The following is a 19,566-nucleotide window of genomic DNA, read 5'->3' as shown; positions in this document are numbered from 1 at the left end:
CACAAGGGCTGGAAGCAGTATAGGGACCAGCTAGCCTGCTTAGCACAAGGGCTGGAAGCAGTAGGGAGCAGCTAGCTATAGCTTAGCACAAGGGCTGGAAGCAGTATAGGGACCAGCTAGCATATAGCTTAGCACAAGGGCTGGAAGCAGTAGGGAGCAGCTAGCTATAGCTTAGCACAAGGGCTGGAAGCAGTATAGGGACCAGCTAGCTATAGCTTAGCACAAGGGCTGGAAGCAGTATAGGGACCAGCTAGCCTATAGCTTAGCACAAGGGCTGGAAGCAGTAGGGAGCAGCTAGCTATAGCTTAGCACAAGGGCTGGAAGCAGTATAGGGACCAGCTAGCCTATAGCTTAGCACAAGGGCTGGAAGCAGTAGGGAGCAGCTAGCTATATAGCTTAGCACAAGGGCTGGAAGCAGTATAGGGACCAGCTAGCTATAGCTTAGCACAAGGGCTGGAAGCAAGCAACTATAGCCTATAGTTTAGCACAAGGACTGGAAGTAGGGAGCAGCTAGCGCTCTGTAAAAAAATTAACTCTGACGCACAGAGATGAAATTGATGAAATTGAATTGGGTGATGGTGTTGGAGGTCTGACCCCCCACCCTGACCGCCTGGGGTCTTTCACTCAGAAAGTCCAGTACCCAGGCGCTCAGGGCGGAGCTCGGACCCAGCTCGATCAGCTTGTCCACCAGTCTGGTGATGGGGACTATGGTGTTGAACGCTGAGCTGTATGAACAACAGTCTCACATAGCCCCCCTTCTGACGGTCAAGGTGAGAGAGGGTGCTGTGCAGTACCTGGGAGACCGCGTCGTCAGTGGACCTGTTTGTCCTGTATGCAAATTGCATAGGGTCCATATCACTGGGGAGGGAGGCACAAATGTGGTCCTTGACCAGCCTCTCGAAACATTTCATGACCACAGAGGTGAGTGCCACCGGTCTGTAGTAATAACTGTGAATTGAACTTGCATTGCTGCACTATAGTCCATCCGTTGCAAGTCAACGCCCCCCCCCCCCTCCATCCATTAACTCAACTGGACTGTCACTGTAATATTTATGTACAGTTGTACAGTGTCCCCCACCCACCCCTCCTACCCAACCCCCCCACCCACCCAACCACCTCCAATGTACAGTCAGATTGGTTATTTTTGGTTGAGGTTGAAAAAGCTATGTTGATTCAATATTTAATTACAGATACCATTTCAACATTTGAAAAACTGTCGTTGAATCAATTTAGTAGATTCCCCCTCCCCTCCTCCCCCTCCCCTCCCCTTCGAGAGGGTATAGTCCTAAGCAACTCGCGAGACCTAGAAGATCTCACGGGACTTGAGGTATTCAAACACTTTGGCGCGATGGATGGTGTCTTCACTGACTGCTTGACAAATAGTCTGAGCCAAACTCCTTGGTAAGTCATTGACAATATTATGTATTATGCCATTCACATACCATAATCTTGCTGTCATCGTTTGACTACATGCTACTTTGTGAATTATTACCGTGGTGGCAACTAGTAGGCTAGAACGAAGCTTGTTAGCATTATTAGCTAATATGCTAGATGGTACTTAACTGGTAAGTGAGTTCTTATGGGAATAGTATGATTCCGTTCAGATACCATCACCGGGCTGTTATCGTTTGACTAAATGTTATCTCTGTGCCGTGGCAAATAGTTTGGAGCTTGTTTGAGCAAATAGTGATGCATATTATTATAGCTACTAACGTTAGCTAGCTATCATGCTAGCTAACGTTATTCTGCCATTTTGTTTCGTGATTAAAATGTACGTTTTTAATAGTTACATAAGCATTGTTGTAACTAGTGTTAACAAATACTTTATTATAGTTCAATTGTGTTAAACTTGGGACACAGCCATGGCTCTATTTTATTTCGTTTTGTATGTGAGGCATTTTAGCTTGCAGTTGTTGTGTTGCATTGTGGGTCTTCAGCACAAAGTAATCCCTTGCTGAGGGTAAGATGGTTTTCTGTCTGCTCAGACTCAGAATACTTAATTAACATGATCTGTGCTTCATAAAAAAACAGATATTATTTATCTGGTTTTGGTTATTTTGCACAGTAAATACTTATTCAGGCCTACCTGCAATTCAGAATTTAATCCAGCAGGGCGGCAGTGATGTTCATTCTGCCTTTTGTTATATATAAAAAATGGGGCTTTGAAAGACTGACATATTTGAACTTCTAGCTCCTGCTACTCTAAACATATATATATATAATATACACAGTCTTGATAAATTGCATACAAGGTTTTTTGAATATTTTGATCGTCTTCTTTTTAGAATTCGCTGGCAATCATCGCCGCTATCAAGGTGAGTTAACTAACACATTCTCAAATCATGTTTTGTTTTTACCACCAGACATGCGCTAGGTATATGGAGCTAGGTACACTTGCTACTGTAGGTTATATGGTGCTCATTGATAACTACTTTGATGGTGCTTATTTTTTCCTTATTTTGTTAATTATGTTGCTCTTTCTCTAGGAATGCCAATGTATAACTCCAGCCCCTATTACCACACTGCCATTGATTCAGCTCAGTAAGTATTATCTTTCAATTCAATATTGTCTGTCTCTCTCACCCCACTTCAAACTTCACACCTTTATCTGTGTTTTCATCTCTGTCTTTCTGTCTCTCTCACCTCGACCCCCTCCACTTCACACAACACCTACATTGCCAAAGCCTTTGTCATTTGATGACACAGCAGTGCTATGTCTGTCTCTCCCTCTATCTCCGTCTCCCTCTCTCACTGGCATAACATTTTTATTGTCGTATTCAATATTTCAGAGATTCTTCGCCAGAGGAACTTGAAGCCATTCCTGAATTACCACCAGAGACCAGCAGTTGCACGCAGGCAGAGACTGCCTGTAGCGTGAGTTGAATTTTATACACAAGTTCACTGGTGTTTATTCTTATATAAAACGTCTCTAAAGACGTATGTTTACCTTTGCATTGATTGGCGGATTTTTGACTGAAGACATTGGATCTTTCCTGCTCTCCCATCCAAGTCCCAGGTTGTAATGACGTAATCATGACACTTAGTTGATTTTGAGTAGACAATTACTCGTTGCATCTGGGCTCATAGTCATAGCCATATAGGAATGACCGCTACACCGTCGCGCCAATAGCGGCCGAGGGAGGGAGAGTTAAGCGATTTCTTTGTCATTCAGACAGATTCTCCTATCTGCACCTATCTGACACGTATAGCCACTGATGGTGGAGAAGTGCTGTCCAATTAGCCATTTTGGGGAAATTCAGGCATAAAATAATATTCTGTTGTGTGTCACTGTCAAACAATCCAATATTTCAGAGATTCTTCGCCAGTTGCGGGAAGTATGTCACCACCTGAAGACGCAGACCACCACCTGAAGCCCATGTAGAATTGTGAGTTGAATTTTATACATGATAGATCAGTGGTTCTCAAACTTTTTACACCAAGTACCACCTGAGAATGTAGCTGGCTCTCCAAGTACCACCATATGACCGGTGTTAAAATACAGTCTATTCAGCTATGCACAGTTCACGCAGGAGGCAAATGTATTCCTAATACCATTATTTATTGTTAACTTTTGTCAGACACAGCCACAATGTACAAAGGGATAGCACTAGAACTAGCAAACGCGTCCACACAACTCATACAATGCAAGGGCATTGAGAACATAATAACTAACATTCTCACATAGCAAGTGAGAAAATTAAGAACAACTGTATTTCAGCAAATGTACTTAATCTCTATCTCTCTCTCTCTCTCTCTCTCTCTCTCTCTCTCTCTCTCTCTCTCTCTCTCTCTCACACAGCAAGCAATTGTCCATCATTCTCTCTCTCTCTCTCTCTCTCTCTCTCACACACACGCACACACACACACACACACACACACACACACACAATTATTTTGTTACAAAAACTTAATTTCCTGCATTCTGGTGCAGGACTTTTTGAAATTTGACCCTTTAAATGCCAGTTTGTGTGATGGCATCACAAATTATTGTTAAAATAAACACACAAAGTAAAATATGTTCAATAGGATAGGAGCCCCGCATTTAGTGATCTAGGGGGCAAGTATTTTGTAATAAGATCAGATAGATAGAGCAATCACAAAATAAAGAAATGAGGCTCATCGTGCTCGCAAGCCACTGTCTAAAGTCTAATTGTGTTCTCAGAGGGATGACACTGGTGATCTACACCTCTACCAGAGGCCAGCAGCCAGAGGGGGACCCTGCTGACCACAAGGCCATCTGAATCATCCTATGCTGAATTGACATGGATGGCATCTCCCTTAAGCTGATGTGAGTATAACTTCCATGTACAAACACAAACACACCCACTCTATCTATATCTCTCTTCTAGGACATGTCATCATCATCAAACCTTTATTTAATTCTTGGGAGAACAGTAGGGTTGTAAAAAAAAGTGTAAACATCTTCAAATCATTATTAACACATCCACGCTGTAAAGGGTTATTGCCCGCCATGCTTTGACCGCCAGATCTCGCAAGTAGGGTCGAGCTGCAGACTCGGAGCCTCGGTCCAGATTGGAACTTCCGCTCGGAGCCTCGGTCCAGATTGGAACTTCCGCCCTGCCACAGGACTATTACTCCTGTGACAGGGCAATGCGCTGATTGGCGGAAAGTACGGAAGTATCTCGAAGTACGTCTGACGTATCTCGAATTACGTCTGACGTTTCTCTACGTTAGCGAACATTAAACGTTGTATTCATAAAATAATATAAATTCAGCAGCATGGGGAGGGCCGGGGGGAGGGGAGGTACAGGTAGTAGAAGACATAGAGGTACAGGTCACATAATTATAGTACAGTGGAGAAGTAAAAATAGAATAAAAAGGCAGTGGAAACAATATACAATATTATTAACTCTAATAATAACACGCCTCGCGGGCTCATTATAATACGAGAGCCGTGGGTCTGCATTGTATAGAGCGGATCCCCCGGCCGTATTCAAGCGCTGGAGCGCTTTGCGATGGATCAAACTGTATTAATATAGTAGTAATAATAGTAGTTGGCTAGTTGCGCGCTTCTGGCCACCTCCCGCAGTGCGCGCATACACACATACTGTCTGTAGCCTATACAGTACGTGCAAAATTAGTTGTCAAGAGCCAATCGCACAGGTTGCCTCATCTCATCTGGCTCTGCAAATAGATCTAGAGTCTGAATATCATATATAGCCTGCTGATGATCTCTCTCTCTCTCTCTCTCTCTCTCTCTCTCGTCTCAAATCCATTCTGAGAACGGAATGCAGTGCCCGCGACGAGGGTCTTGATTGATTGATTGATTGATTGATTGATTGATTGATTGAAAATTGTATTAACAGATCATGCTGGACCTACAAAACAGTACAGTACTGTTTCTCATTCCTGTACTGTTGTTTATACTCTGCTCCTGTGTTGTAACCCAACCCCCTCCAATGTACAGTAAATGACCAAGTATGGTTTTGTCAATATTCCAATGTACAGTTTTGCTTGTACAGTTGCACAGTGTCCCCCACCCACCCACCCCTCCTACCCGACCCCCCCCCCCCCCCAAGGCGAAAGTCTTTCTCTGGTCTGCATCCCCTTAACAATTGTGTGTATTGAGCTGTACTGTACTGTACCCATTCTGCAATCTGTTAATAAAATGTTCAATCAAGAATGGAGTGATTGACAGTGTCAAAGGCCTTTTGTAGGTCCAGCATGATCTGTTAATACAATTTTCAATCAATCAATCAATCAATCAATCAATCAAGACCCGCGTCGCAGGCACTGCATTCCGTTCTCAGAATGGATTTGAGAGAGATCATCAGCAGGCTATATATGATATTCAGACTCTAGATCTATTTGCAGAGCCAGATGAGATGAGGCAACCTGTGCGATTGGCTCTTGACAACTAATTTTGCACGTACTGTATAGGCTACAGACAGTATGTGTGTATGCGCGCACTGCGGGAGGTGGCCAGAAGCGCGCAACTAGCCAACTACTATTATTACTACTATATTAATACAGTTTTATCCATGGCAAAGCGCTCCAGCGCTTGAATACGGCCGGGGGATCCGCTCTATACAATGCAGACCCACGGATCTCGTATTATAATGAGCCTGCGAGGCGTGTTATTATTAGAGTTAATAATATTGTATATTGTTTCCACTGCCTTTTTATTCTATTTTTACTTCTCCACTGTACTATAATTATGTGACCTGTACCTCTATGTCTTCTACTACCTGTACCTCCCCTCCCCCCGGCCCTCCCCATGCTGCTGAATTTATATTATTTTATGAATACAACGTTTAATGTTCGCTAACGTAGAGAAACGTCAGACGTAATTCGAGATACGTCAGACGTACTTCGAGATACTTCCGTACTTTCCGCCAATCAGCGCATTGCCCTGTCACAGGAGTAATAGTCCTGTGGCAGGGCGGAAGTTCCAATCTGGACCGAGGCTCCGAGTCTGCAGCTGGACCCTATTGGATCTCGCTGTACAGCGTTATTGAGATCAATATTGAATTTTTTCGCCATGGCATTCAAAATTCATATATACACCCATGGCCGCCTAGTTATAGTTGAAAGTGGGGGTGCAAGATTCTTTTTTATTCTTTTTTTTTATTTTATTTTTTTTACATTTAATGAACACCTGTATGTGCAATTTCCTGCAATATAGAGCCTTCAATCTTGACCAAAATAAAGCTGCTCTTTTCACTATAAAACTCAGTTTATATTGCAGTATGATAGCTATAATAATAATAACTTCACTGCGAGGGCTCTTTTAGCTAACGCTAGCTAGGCACGTATGATAGCCAATTACTATTATAATAATAATAATAATAATAACTTTCCCATCCTCCCAAAGCCCCTCCGGCCCCGTTCACATCCGCAGCGGCAGTACCAACAACAACAACAATTAATTGACGCTATCAATAGCCCCAGTGAGCGCGGCGGCTGGCTGAATGAATGAATGAAAACTTTATTTAACAGATTGCAGAATGGGTACAATACAGTACGGCTCAATACACACAATTGTTAAGGTGATGCAGACCAGAGAAAGACGTTTGTCTTGTTTACATCAGGGTCCATAGCCCCTTTCGTGACTGTGCTGCACCGAGTGAATCCACAGTCACTTGCTCCTCAATGGGAAACCAACCTAGATTTACCCTGAAGGACTGGTTCTGGCCGAACCGTTCGTTATACAAGTATCACAGAGACATTACAAATGTGCTCACAGTTGCACGAGGGTTTCGGACAGAGATACGGGATGGTGCGCAGGCGCTGTGATCACCCAACGGCGGAAATAATGCCGCTTTGAGCAGTTTATAAAAAAATATTAAAAATATTTATTAGCAACGCCGAGCTTTCAAACCATCCCGTATCTCTGTCCGAACATATACAGAAATAAATACAGTAAAAACATACATGACATCATGACATTTATGGCATAGGGACATACATGACATACAGGTATATACTGTAGTACTGTTACATTTGTGACATATACGATATGCAAATAATATACAGTACTGTTACCCAGAGATCCTAACAGAAAATATTATATATATATGATGGGGATGAGACTGTACATTAGGAGGAGGGGGGGGGGGGTGGACATTTACGGTGGCCAGTTTCGAATTGCAGTCTCCCGTAGGTGCTCTTTAAGAGCGGTTTTGAATGTGGGCAGGGGTAAAGTGGGTTTTAGGAGTGAGGTTAAGCAGTAGTCTGACCAGTTTGTTTTGTGATGTTTGTAATCTTGTTTTTAGTGCCTTTGAGGTGCTTTGGTACCATGAGGTGCAGGCATAGTCGTAGTACCCTTGAATGAGTACTGAGAGTACCCATGATTTTTGCCATTTTGTTATCGTGAAATTGGTATTAAATTTAATTCTGATTGGCATTAAAAAGTCTTAAAGCCTTAAATCTGACTGGGCTAAACCCTGGTTATTTTCAGCCCAATTTATTCATTTCACTGCAAACCATCTGATCAATATATCACCCATACTACATAAAGCATTTACTGACGATCACGTAATTATAAACGCCGCCCCCCCCCCCTTTCCTCCGTGCATGATGACGCATAACGTATACGATCATATACAGTTGAATTTTTTAATATAGCGTGTCTAGGGAATAAACGGCAATCGATGCATTTAGGTCTATAACTCACGTTCTAGGAATTACTACAGGAAATGATAAAACATACTTATATTCTAGAAGGTATTTTTGTATTTTTGTATGAATGAAAAAGTATAACGTTCCTACATCCTGAACAATAGATAATCGATGTTGAATGCAGGCATTAAAGTGTTCCGTCTCAAGACGGATTTCCGTCAATTTGATTGGGGAGATCCGTCAATTTGATTCGCAGTCTAACGGAATTGACTACCTGGTATAATATGATTTGTAGATGCATACAGATTGAAACAAAATTGAGCCAATCAGAGGCGCCAAATATCATGAAAAGGGAATTTTTTCTACCGAGGCGGCGCCAAGCAGTCATCACTCAGGGACTCGAGTGGTTGCAGCTGGAGGCTATTGGGCGAGTGACATTTGCGAGGTCTGTCCGCCACATGGCAGGGTAACAAAATAGTTGTGTCCCCTGCTGTGGTTGTGAGTATAGTATACGTTTATTAGCTTAACTCCGTAGCAACATCACACAGGTGTATCTGTAGACAGTCTCCTCCCCACCGTATATATCTTTTTTCCTACCACCCACCCCCTCCTAATGTACAGTCCCGGACTTTCCAGTGAATCATAGTGTCCTTTTTTTTCATTTTCCCAGATGCACCATGCACCAAGGATCCAGCTGATTACTGCCAATCTGGAGGATTGTTCCTTATCTGCTCTTCACTTGTGCCACTGATTCATTGACCTTTTGTGGTGTGGTATGTTTTGATTTTTACTTAGTAATACACTGTATAGTTGGGATTCTGAATTAAACAGTATAATGTTCACATATATTATGGAGCCCCCAGGGGTCGGGAGAATATTGTGGAAAACAATATAAAACTGAAATGGTAAAGCTAAAAAACTGTAGACCTGACCACAACCCCCTCGGTTCAACAGCACAATATGTTGCTTTCTCCGCTTTTAAAAGTTGAAATCATCTGATGACATTGAAGGGATAGTTCAGAATTGTGGACATAAAGTTTAATTTACTACTTGGCCATTATGTTATGTTCAATGGACTGCACTTATATAGCAATAGCGCTTTTATCCAAAGCGCGTATGGCCTCTCATTCACCTATTCACACACATTCACACACCAATGGTGGCAGCTGCCATGCATATTGATCCATAAATAGTGTTTAGATTGTACTTCTATAGGTTTTTAACTTTACATACTGTATTTAAACATTATATTTGAACAAACACTGCAAGCTAAAGTTTTAAATCATTTGAATCTGTTTTATACAGCACACTTGCTTCCAAAATAAAGCAGTTTTACAATCCTGATCGTTTGTTAACACTTGAAGCTTTTTGTTTCTAACAATCTGTACAATAAAAGTGTTTCTCTGCTGAACTTTGAGTTCTGTCACTTTATTGAAGGAGTTTGATTGTAATAATTGAGGAAAAACCTGTGAAATAACAGTGTTTCACTGCTGAACTTTAAGTTCTGTCACTTAATTGAAGGAGTTTGATTGTAATAATTATGGGAAAACCTGTAAAATAACAGTGTTTCACTGCTGAACTTTAAGTTCTGTCACTTTATTGAAGGAGTTTGATCGTAATAATTGAGGAAAAACCTGTGAAATAACAGTGTTTCACTGCTGAACTTTGAGTTCTGTCACTTAATTGAAGGAGTTTGATTGTAATAATTATGGGAAAACATGTAAAATAACAGTGTTTCACTGCTGAACTTTGAGTTCTGTCACTTAATTGAAGGAGTTTGATTGTAATAATTATGGGAAAACATGTAGAATAACAGTGTTTCACTGCTGAACTTTGAGTTCTGTCACTTAATTGAAGGAGTTTGATTGTAATAATTATGGGAAAACATGTAAAATAACAGTGTTTCACTGCTGAACTTTGAGTTCTGTCACTTAATTGAAGGAGTTTGATTGTAATAATTCTGGGAAAACATGTAAAATAACAGTGTTTCACTGCTGAACTTTGAGTTCTGTCACTTAATTGAAGGAGTTTGATTGTAATAATTATGGGAAAACATGTAAAATAACAGTGTTTCACTGCTGAACTTTGAGTTCTGTCACTTAATTGAAGGAGTTTGATTGTAATAATTATGGGAAAACATGTAGAATAACAGTGTTTCACTGCTGAACTTTGAGTTCTGTCACTTAATTGAAGGAGTTTGATTGTAATAATTATGGGAAAACATGTAAAATAACAGTGTTTCACTGCTGAACTTTGAGTTCTGTCACTTAATTGAAGGAGTTTGATTGTAATAATTCTGGGAAAACATGTAAAATAACAGTGTTTCACTGCTGAACTTTGAGTTCTGTCACTTAATTGAAGGAGTTTGATTGTAATAATTCTGGGAAAACATGTAAAATAACAGTGTTTCACTGCTGAACTTTAAGTTCTGTCACTTTATTGAAGGAATTTGATTGTAATAATTCTGGGAAAACATGTAAAATAACAGTGTTTCACTGCTGAACTTTAAGTTCTGTCACTTTATTGAAGGAGTTTGATCATAATAATTTAGGAAAAACCTGTGAAATAACAGTGTTTCACTGCTGAACTTTAAGTTCTGTCACTTTATTGAAGGAGTTTGATCGTAATAATTTAGGAAAGACCTGTGAAATAACAGTGTTTCACTGCTGAACTTTGAGTTATGTCACTTAATTGAAGGAGTTTCATCGTAAATGTAGGGAAAACTTGTGAAATAACAGTGTTTCACTGCTGAACTTTAAGTTCTGTCACTTTATTGAAGGTGTTTGATCATAATAATGTAGGAAAAAACCTGTAAAATAACAGTGTTTCACTGCTGAACCTAACCTGTCAATTAACAGTGATTCTCTGTTCTCGGGTTCTCAAATAATAAACAGAATTATCTGTAAATTTATTGCTTTTCCACTTTATTTTAATTAGGGTATTTCAATGTAAATTTTACACTAATTCAATGTCCCCAAACTGCCAGACTTTTACCGTTTTTCTACCGATTTTTTTTTTACAGTGTAACACACACACGACAAACACACATGCTCTCTCTCTCTCTCTCTCTCTCTTTCTAACACACACAGTCTGCCTATGGCGGCCTTTCTCGATGGCTAGGCTGTGCTCGCTGAGTCTGTACCTAGTCAAGGATCTTCAGTCACAGTGCTCAGGTATTCTGCCACTGTGTACTCTCTGTTTAGGGCCAAATAGCATTTCAATTTCTTTCCAATGTGTCTCTCTCTCTCTCTCTCTCTCTCTCTCTCTGTACACTGTATATTGACTGTAGAACGGGAGCTCTCTCTCGCTCTCTCTCTTGCTATATGTTGACTGTATCATGCCCAGCCTCGGGCAGCGCTATTATTTAAGAATATGTTGACTGTATGAAAAAAAAGTGTTTTTATAGATAATAAAATGTGATGTTTATTTGAATTGGTTAACAAATACCCTGTTTTGTCTCCGTGCTCATGCGTGGTTCCTTGTAGAATCTCTGGCTGCCCAACCAGAACTGGGAGCGGCCAAAATCTTATATATAATTATGAGTCTAATAAGAAATATTGTGTATTTAATACATTAAATAATATTGTTTTTTTTTTTGATCCACTTTTTTTCTCCCATTTTTTTTTTTTCTATATTTTTCTCCCATCCCAATTTCGTATCATCCAATTCAACCCTCCCCTGTCACGAACGCTGTTTCTTGCCTCCCACAAGCCGGCTGCAGTGAGGACTAAGTCATACATAGCACAAGTCCCCTCCGGTACTTGAGGTAACAGCAGTCGCATCTTTTCACCTGCGCAGCTCGACCTCTCAGTGTCGAGGAGTAACGCGTGGGAGGCTCACGCTGCCCCCGACACTTCCTGATTCTACTGCGCAGGCGCACCAACCGACTTGTAGGAGTCGCTTGTTCACAACGTTCGATCCCCACCCTTCAGTTTTTCCCTCCCCGTAATACGGCCAATGTGTATTACTGCGGACGACCAGCCAAACTGAAAAACAATGTGGAGAGCTGGATTCGAACACGCGAATCCTAGCGTCTCCACACTGGTGGCGAGTGCCTTAGACCACTACACCACCTAGCCGCCCCCTCATTAAATAATATTGTTATAATAATAATAATGATTCTTGCATACGTATTCATTACTGTCCCGCAATTTCAACAAATGTCCCGCAAAAACGACATGCCGTCCTGCACGTGGACATGCATGTCGACATGCTGTCGTGCAAGATATTCAACCAGGAAGGGATCTTGCTGTCTCAGAGCCTGGTAGAGAGTTTCCTGAGCTCTGGTCCCTTTCCGCTTGACCATGGCCAGCAGAGCTGTGTTCTTCTGGATCCTGGTCCCTTTACTTTCCACATCCTCTTGCTCTCCATCGGTCACTATCCCTGGCCCAGACAGGGCGCTGAGGAGAGCGCTGACACACCCCATTCTCCTCTCCAGCTCCCTCTTGTGGCGTGTCAGGAAATCAACACCCAACATGGATGAGAGGGGTGGGACCTGCAAGATGACACGTTGTTGATACATGATTAAACATCTAAATTCATACATCTCTACTAAGCAGGAATGCGTTGCTCATGGGACGGGGTTGCACGATGTGCAACCATGCTTTGTGAGCAGAAGCGCGCGCACACACATGCACGCGCGTGCACACAGGAATGCGCTGCACTCGACTGATGCGCCAACTTGCTACTGTAAGTACCCACCTGGCTACTTTGCATATCAATAGCGCCGGTCATCAGGTGTGTTCAAATACGTTCTCAGATACATTCACACAAAACTTGTGAATGAAATGTGTTACATTCCATTCGTAGAGGCAATAAGCACTGTCTTTAGTCTGTGCTCATGCGAGGGAACATTTATGCGCATGCGCGGGAGCGTGCGCATGCGCCTGGGAGTGCGCGTGCACGTGGCTTCATTAGTGTGCGTGCAACCAGTCTTGATATGAGCAACGCAACACTACTAAGGATTAAACATCTAAATTCATACATCTCTACTCCAGATTAAACCTAAATTCACACATATCTACTCCAGATTAAACCTAAATTCACACATCTCTACTCCAGATTAAACCTATAAATTCACACATCTCTACTCTAGATTAAACCTCTAAATTCACACATCTTTACTCCAGATTAAACCTCTAAATTCACACATATCTACTCCAGATTAAACCTAAATTCACACATATCTACTCCAGATGAAACCTCTAAATGCACACGCCTCTACTCAAGATTAAACCTCTAAATTCATACATCTCTACTCCAGATTAAACATCTAAATTCATACATCTCTACTCCAGATTAAACATCTAAATTCATACATCTCTACTCCAGATTAAACGTAAATGCACACATCTCTACTAAGGATTAAACCTCTAAATTCATACATCTCTACTCCAGATTAATTATTGTAGGCTAAGAATGAATATGTATCATGCATCGCTGCTGTACCTGTTGCGAGACCAAGAGTCGCTGCTTTCACTTCCAAATTTGTGGCCAGTTGGTTTTGTTGCATCGTCCTCAGAATTCTACAAGTGACAATGATGCCATCATCTTCAAGCACTTTGGTCAACCATGTTGTTTTTAAATGTGCTATACAAATACAGTTGGATTGTATTGTATTGGATGGGTCTCCACTCTCCACTATCTTGTCCACAACATCTAGCTTTGGGGAGTTATGTGCGGCAGATCACTAGGTGGTATGTCTGAAAGGCCATCTTTACCAGGGTTAGTTAGGTTCCATATAAATTGATCAGGCTTCAGTTGACCCAGAAATTTGTTCAACAGGGTTTTCACGTCCATATCCATCACTGCAAACAGAAAGACATGAGAAGTTGCAATAGTATAGTAATAGTATTAGTAGTAGTAATAATAATAATAATAATAGTAGTAGCATTAATAGTAGTAGTAGTAGTAATAATAGTAGTAATGGTAGTAGTAGTCATAGTAATATTAGTTGTAGTAGTAATAATAGTAGTAATGCTAGTAGTAGTAGTAGTAGTAGTAGTAGTAATAATAATAATAATAATAATAATAATAATAGTAGTAATAGTAGTAGTAGTGGTAGTAATAATATTAGTAGTAGTAATGGCAGTAGTAGTAGTCATAGTAATAGTAGTAATATAGTAGTAGTGGTAGTAGTAATGCTAGTAGTAGTAGTAGTAGTAGTAGTAATAATAGCAGTAGCAGTAATAATACTAGTAGTAGTAGCAGTAGTAGTAGAACTACAGTAGTAGTAGTAGTAGTAGTAGTAGTAGTAGTAGTAGTAGTAGTAGTAGTAGTAGTAGTAGTAGTAGTAGTAGTAGTAGTAGTAGTAGTAATAGTAGTTCCACATCATTTAAATGTAAAGATTTTTTTTTTTTTTTAAATCTTTATTTCGAACATGCAAGGAATACAAACAAACAATAACAAAAGCAAAACACAACTCAATCTACATGTTCGAAAAGGAGTAGGAAGAAGTATACACTTATTTAATCCTACCCCTTTTCCACTACTCAAATGAGTGTACTATTTTAAAACGTAAAAAAGAAAAGAAAAATATATATATATGCAAAACAAAAAAACAAAAACTATATATGTAAAACATGAAAGAAATAAAATAAAAATGTAAACACCCGTGAATATCAAGTCCCTTCCTCATCCCTGTACCTTGTGAACATCATTTCCTTATACATCAGTTTGAATTGTCTCATGTTTGGACATTGCTTTAGCACCACATTTAGACTGTTCCACAGTTTCACTCCACATATCGAGATGCAGTGTCTTCTCATGGTAGGGCGTACATTTAGCACTTTTAAATTGTGTTCTCCCCTCAGATTATAACCCCCCTCCCTATCAAAGAACAATTCTTGAATGTTTCTTGGAAGTGCATGACTTTTTGCTTTATACATTAATTGTGCCGTTTTAAATTCCACAAGATCATTTAACTTCAATGTCTTTGACTCCAAAAACAATATGTTAGTGTGATCATGTTGAATGCCGATGGGTTGTCTCTTATCTATCTCAGATCACCTACTCAAGATAGAACCCTGTGGCCGCCCGATATCCCCCAGCGAGGTGCTAAACTCGCTAAGTTCTCGGGTCAATTACTATTTCTATCAAGCTTACTTCATAGTCACTAGTTAGTTATATCCAGTTGATATGAAATATAAGCATAGAAGAGTTGTTAACCTCTTCTTTGTTTGTAATAAACCAAATGTATGTCTGGGAGAACTCTTATTGCCTATAATAACAATAATATTATTATCATTATCATTATCATCATTATTATCATCATTTTAGGAAAGGCCTGTAATGCTACTCATTTGAAAGCCTGATGACATTACTTCACCGGCACCACCACTATCCTCATTTGTGAGGAAAGGCCTGTAATGCTACTCATTTGAAAGCCTGATGACATTACTTCACCGGCACCACCACTATCCTCATTTGTGAGGAAAGGCCTGTAATGCTACTCATTTGAAAGTCTGATGATATTACTTCACCGGCATCGCCACTATCCTCATTTGTGAGGAAAGGCCTGTAATGCTACTCATTTGAAAGCCTGATGATATTACTTCACCGGCACCGGCACTATCCTCATTTGTGAGGAAAGGCCTGTAATGCTACTCATTTGAAAGCCTGATGATATTACTTCACCGGCACCGCCACTATCCTCATTTGTGAGGAAAGGCCTGTAATGCTACTCATTTGAAAGTCTGATGATATTACTTCACCTACAACAATAGTAATTATATTAGCGCAATAACACTTAATAATCATTTGCAAGTCCCAGTATCCCTTATCAATTCGACAGATCCATCGATCCGTGGTACCGATCGTCCGGCCCTGCAGTGGCCAGACTCTCAGTTTCCCACAAATCTGATGGAGCCTGTCGAACACAGAGATACCGGCGCCCGCAAACAACAAACAGTGCCATATATATATATAATATATATATAGGATATATAATATCCTCTATATAACTTTAGCTGAAAAGCAGTAACCAGCAATTGATTCAATCTGCATGGCTTCCAGAGTGTAGCTATACCGTTACCTCAGATGAGAGCAGGGCGAGGCCAGCGTCGTGACACATTGCGATAGAAAGCTGTCCACGAATTCAATAGGTATTATAACAAAATTATTTTAATTAGAAAAAGCAAGTTACAAAAGAGACTGCATTGGAAATGTCCAATTCAGTAAAAGTGAGTATAAAACAAAAAACATCTCTCTCTTAGCATAGCAAAAACTCTCTTTGTCATAATGGTGTCTGCAGTCTAAGAATGAAAAAATCTGACTGGGATCCAGCAAGCTGGCCTTTTTATACAGGCCCTGCATCATATCAAGACCTCTTTACTATTGGTCTAAATACAGTGATGTCATAATGATGTCATTCTACCAGCCAATCAACGCATAACACATAAAGATGAACTCTCCTCCCCTTCTAGTTGTTACAGTAACTGGGGAAGTAACGGATTACTTCTTTTGGGAAAAAACCCATTACGTCACTAAACATGTATGCATGTCTGCAATGATCCAAATTCTACAGAAAACAGATATAGCATATATATACATGTACTATTCAATACTCATATACTTAAACACTGATTGACATGCCCAAACATCATATATGTATTTTGTAGTTTTAAATTGTATAATATTTCTCTGCCTCATAACTGTAAGGCAGTGATTCTCTCCTCTGCTCCTCTGTCAAGGTCAGCGCTCAGTGACCACATTCCTGGCTTCACAGAACTGTAAGCGAAGAGGCGAAGAGGCCCCTTCCATTCTGACTGTGCATATTCCATTAACTGTAGTATAGTTTATAGTGTATATAGTTATACAGGTTATATAAGAATACAAAAAGACATCCGTCATATCAGAGGCCTATTCCATTCTCCAGGATTACACAAGATATTGTAGTTTGCACAAGTTACTGTTTTAGAGTCTATAGTTTATAGTTCTCACAGTTTTACACAAGTGGGAGGAAGAATACACAGACATTCTTCATAATCACTGACGCTTAAGTCATCTCTCAACATATGCTTAGATTTAAAACAGATATATATAATAAACATATGCTTAATCCTTTATATCTTACAAGTGACAGGGAGAACAGGATGTCATAATAAAAAGGGTCACTTCTTGTTTGTGGCACTTCAACAGATCACGATAACCTGCAATGTGAACTATCCTTATGGCCCTTTTTTGGAGTATAAAAAGTGGTTGTAGTGTAGACTTATAATTGTTTCCCCCAGACTAGTATAGATAATCATAGTAGTAGTAGTAGTAGTAGTAGTAGTAGTAGTAGTAGTAGTAGTAGTAGTAGTAGTAGTAGTAGTAATAGTATCAATAGCTGCAGTAATAGTAGTAGTAGTAGTAGCAGTAGTAATGGTAGTAGTAGTAATAGTAGTAGTAGTAGTAGTAGTAGTAGTATAGTAGTAGTAGTAGTAGTAGTAGTAGTAGTAGTAGTAGTAGTAGTAGTAGTAGTAGTAGTAGTAGTAGTAGTAGTAGTAGTAGTAGTAGTAGTAGTAGTAGTAGTAGTAGTTGTAATAATAGTAATAGTCATAGGCGGAGGGTGAGCTTGAGATTCGGGTAGGCTGTCTTTGTAATGCTGCCCGGGCAGAGCGCGAAGAATTTGACCTTTTATTTTTGGTTGCACGCAAAAATATCTTTTAGGATATTCTGGCAGGACTGGCTGAGAGGGGCCAGTGTTTTTTTCTCCCAAATCAGTGTGGGGTGGATTACCTGAAGCCTCAGGTGATCGGGTCACGGTGTTATGCCCAGGGGCAGGGCTCACTGTGGCTTCACGGATGCGATCTTCTAGAGCTTCTGAATTACTGTTATCTTCTTCCTGCTCCTTTGCCTTGAAAAAATTACGTATATCCATTTTGCATTTGTGCGGCCGTTGCTGTGTGTTGACCTGGAACCAACTGGCGGGTGCATTCGAATTCAGATGTTTATACAAACAGGTGCGTGCGACGTGATTGGTACAGTACTGGATGCAGTCTGGAATGTTAACTGTGTCACCACACCTACCCATTGACACCTCCGTCGGGTGACCCCCCCCCCCCCACACACACACACAGGCCTATAGGAATAATTCTGCATATGCCCACATATATTATTTATATATAAATGCTAAATATTTACATCAGACATGTACAGACAATGTACAAACAAACAATAATTCTACATATTAGGTACAGGCAAGCATATGGTGTTAGAGTTCTGCAGGGATGTTGTTCACAAGTTATTTCTTAACCATGTTTTGAAGGGGGGTGGGTGGGGGCGGCTACAAGCATAGTCGTAGTACCCTTGAATGAGTGCTCCTGCCAGTCTTCAGGCCGTCTGGAATGTTAAGTGTCACCACACCTATCCATTGACGGTCGGCCGACCCCAGCCCCCCACACACACACTCAATACATACAATTGTTAAGGGGATGCAGACCAGAGAAAGACTTTCGTCTTGTTTACATCAGGGTCCCCCATTTTCAATTCATCATAACATATATATATAACACACACAACATACAGATAGACAGTACTGCTACATCTATACATTTATGACATACCAGATTTGCAAATACAGTACTGTTTGTGAAAGACAGTTTGTGAAAGACAGAAAGACAACAGAAAACACAAAACATAACAACATGAGATACATATGACAATCACAATTTACAATGATAATCTAAAAACAGTAAAACATTGTAGACATCATTATCAACATCAGAATATTTTGCTCACATATTTAAGTAGTGCATTCTCAGGTGGTATTTGAAAGACACTTTACTATTCAATTTACTTATGTTCAGTGGGCAGTTATTCCAATGATTGATGGCACGATAAACAACAGTCCTCTTTAAAGCATTTGATTTTGGACGTGGTAACATAATCTGTCCATCATCAGCTGACCTAGTAAAATAAGAATGAACCTGACTGCATCTGACAATTTGTTTGTATAAGAAAACAGGTTGAGATGAAAAGACAGTGTTCCTGAAAAATGTAACTGTGTTGAAAACCAGCCTAATCTCTACCGTTAACGATAGGTTATAACTATAACCAAGTTCTGTGAGTAATGGTGACGCTCAGCGTCACTACTGCACTATACTTCACTCATGCACGCGCACTGAATAAAAAATTCCACAATGTACCTTTACATCCCAACATTCGTCTGGCCACACTCCTATCAGCTTACCTTCATAAGCAGGTGTGTGGTCACCTACTCGCCTCCTTCCCAAGCTTTCACCCCAAGGTGAGATCAAGGGCCGCAGCGGACCCCAGAAATCACGGGGTCAAGAGGAAACCCAACCCTGTGGCAAGGCCGTAGCAGCGGAGCACGAAGGAAGACCCAGACCCACTGAAGGGACTGGATCCCCTGGAAAACGGGGGCCCGGAGAGGTCAATGCCGCCAGGCATCAAGACCCCACCAGGTGGCCACTTAGTGACACCACCCCCCACATCGCCAGCGTATTCGGATAAGGCCCCTCCAAGAGCGGGCCCTTTCCC

General features: G+C 40.6%; 1 long non-coding RNA gene across 1 annotated transcript; it reads left to right on the top strand.

Moving 5' to 3' along the window:
* Window positions 1–1,295: 1,295 nt before the first annotated feature.
* LOC311239557 lies at window positions 1,296–9,279 on the top strand. The gene is made up of 7 exons (XR_014620432.1): window positions 1,296–1,401; window positions 2,286–2,315; window positions 2,487–2,541; window positions 2,790–2,874; window positions 3,313–3,386; window positions 4,163–4,288; window positions 8,753–9,279. It is a non-coding gene; the product is annotated as an uncharacterized lncRNA (long non-coding RNA).
* The last annotated feature ends 10,287 nt before the right edge of the window (window positions 9,280–19,566 follow it).

The sequence above is a fragment of the Notolepis coatsorum genome (assembly GCF_963971535.1).
Source record: "Notolepis coatsorum genome assembly, chromosome: 13".
Taxonomy (NCBI): domain Eukaryota; kingdom Metazoa; phylum Chordata; class Actinopteri; order Aulopiformes; family Paralepididae; genus Notolepis; species Notolepis coatsorum.
This window is presented reverse-complemented; position numbering and strand designations above follow the sequence as displayed.